Raw genomic sequence first — 2,926 nt, 5'->3', positions numbered from 1 at the left:
CTGTTCCCTCAGCCAAACACAGGCACATGGATATATGACTGAAGCACAGATGGAGACAATAAACCAGCCCAATAACAGACTGGCAGGAGGCTGTCAGTGGGTGTGTCACGCTAGCACGGGCGAAAACATGCTAGCTGCTGACTCAGATATTTCATGCTAGCATCTGGGATATTTCCTTACACGAGAGCACCCGTGTGCACATGCACGGAGACTCGTGCTCTTATCACTGGTTCGTATATATCATCCAATATTGAAAGCAGAAACTATCAAGTATGCTTTAAAGCCACAATAAGCAGAGATGAAAAAAGTACACACATGCTTTACTCAAGTAGAAGTACTCGTGTTTAAAAATACGTAGAAGTACTGACTAAACTTCTTGACTCAAGTCAAAGTAAAGAGGCTTTGAAATGTACTTCAGTAAAAAGTACCCATAACTAGCAGCTGCTTTAAAGAGTACCTGACCTCCCTTTATATTAATAGAACAATAATGTCATTGTTAGCTAATGAATGTTTCCATGCTGAACAACGGCAACATGACAACGTTTCCATTGGTCCCTCTTCTTTAGAGAAGACCAGGAAATGATGGATACACGGATCGTGTTCAAATCAATAGGCACGCAATCAAATCAAATCAAATCAAGTTTTATTTATATAGCACATTTATAAACGATTTTTGGTCGAGCCAAAGTGCTTTACATATAATAAAAATAGCCTACAGTAGAGACACTTTACAGCAAATACAACAGCACAGATTGTTCAGAATATCAGTATGAGAAAAACTACACCCTCTATCCTTAGACCCTCTGTCCTTAGACCCTCTATCCTTAGACCCTCTATCCTTAGACCCTCTCATCGTACAAGGAAAAACTTCCAGAGAAACCCCACAGTTTAAAGGGAACATGAGAGAAACCTCAGGGAGAGCAACAGAGGAGGGATCCCTCTCCCAGGACGGACAGACGTGCAATAGATGCCGTGTGTACATCCAAGAGATAATACATTTTACAGCATATAGACCGAATGTTAGGAAATGCATGTGTCTGTAATAAGAAGATGAATCCACAAGGATGTTACATTACATTACATTACATTGCATTTAGCTGACGCTTTTATCCAGAGCGACTTACAATAAGTGCATTCGACCAACAAAATACAACCTTGAAGAAAACAGAATCATAAAGTACATCAGGCTTCATAGAGCAAAAACATTTCAAGTGCTACTCAACTGGCTTTAGGTAAGCCAGCCCTTTATTAGTATAAAAGTGCTTTGTTAATAATTCTATCGCTCGAAGTGGAGTCGAAAGAGATGAGTTTTCAGTCTGCGCCGGAAGGTGTGTAAGCTATATGCTGTCCTGATGTCAATGGGGAGCTCATTCCACCATTTTGGAGCCAGGATAGCAAACCCCACGTGTTTTTGCTGATGGGGAACTTGGGTCCCCTTCGCAGCGAGGGCGCAGCGAGCCGTTTGGTTCAACCAAACGGCTCGCTGGTTTGGATGTCAGCTACAATCCTGTGGAAGCCATCAGGGAAGCAGCATGACGAGACCCAAGGCAGGACCGCAGAGACAGGTTCAGCCACGACCCGAAGTCCACGACTTAATCCAGAATCCTCGACTCCGGATCCCGGCGTAGATATAGATACAAAACAAGAAAAAAGATTTGGCTGGGTTATTCGGAACAAGAGAATACACAGACACAGACAGAGAGGGAAAAGGTCATTGGATAAAAGTTATTCTTGATAACCCTCTAGAAAGATCTCATGAACTTCCCCACTCAATCTATCAAGACCCGAGCAGTTCTATTAGAAGTCCAAGGTAAAGGCACAGGCCGGCGCATATCGCTCATGGAATCCCTCACCATATGAACTCTGACCCCTCAAGTGAAGAGACACCATGTGTCAGCTCCTTTTAGAATAGTATTTATTCTCTTCTCAGAGAAACAAGGTTATGAAAAGAACAGCCAGAAACAGAGGAAGAGAGGCAGAACGTGACTACGTAAATGCACTCTCCTAAATATTAAACGAGTAAGAGGTGAAGAAACACAAAGCAAGAAATTGAAATGAAAAGGCACCATCATGCTTCCCCTTAGAATAGGGTGGAAATTATGAAGACCCAAATTATGAAGAGGGGACACGGGATACTAGTGAAGAGGGACAACAGTGAAAAAGCCCAACGTATCCAACGTACTAGCACTCTCCAAAGAGACAGAAAGTCAAAGTATACGCAGAGAGGCACAACGTGACTACGTAAATGCACTCTCCCGTCTAAATTAGTTCAAGGGAAAGGGGGTGAAAAACTAAACTAATCAAAAGAAGGAAGTAGAGAGGCCTAAATGCCATCTCCTAGAATTCAGGTAAAGGAAAGAACTGGGGAACAAAAAAGTACAGGAGGAAAGGCCGAACGAGTCAACGTCAACACACTCTCCTAGAATAGTTCAAGGTAAACGGGGTAGGAAGAATATAGTAAGAAACAGAGCTGAAAAGGCGTCCAAGAACGCTTTCCCTCTAGTCCAGGGTGAACATGTAGGATAAGAACCAGAGATAGAGAGCACAACAACCTATCTCTGAATAATAATGATCACGCCACCAAACACACATTCAAACTAAAGGAACCAGCCTGTTTGGAAAATGTGAGAAGTAGAAAGTACAGGTATTTGGGTTCAACATGTAAGAAGTAGAAAGTACAGGTATTTGAGTTCAACATGTGAGCAGTAGAAAGTACAGGTATTTGTGTTCAACATGTAAGAAGTAGAAAGTACAGGTATTTGGGTTCAACATGTGAGAAGTAGAAAGTACAGGTATTTGGGTTCAACATGTAAGAAGTAGAAAGTACAGGTATTTGTGTTCAACATGTGAGAAGTAGAAAGTACAGGTATTTGAGTTCAACATGTAAGAAGTAGAAAGTACAGGTATTTGAGTTCAACATGTGAGC

Source organism: Gymnodraco acuticeps, unplaced genomic scaffold, assembly GCF_902827175.1.
Source record: "Gymnodraco acuticeps unplaced genomic scaffold, fGymAcu1.1, whole genome shotgun sequence".
In the NCBI taxonomy this organism is placed as follows: domain Eukaryota; kingdom Metazoa; phylum Chordata; class Actinopteri; order Perciformes; family Bathydraconidae; genus Gymnodraco; species Gymnodraco acuticeps.
This window is presented reverse-complemented; position numbering follows the sequence as displayed.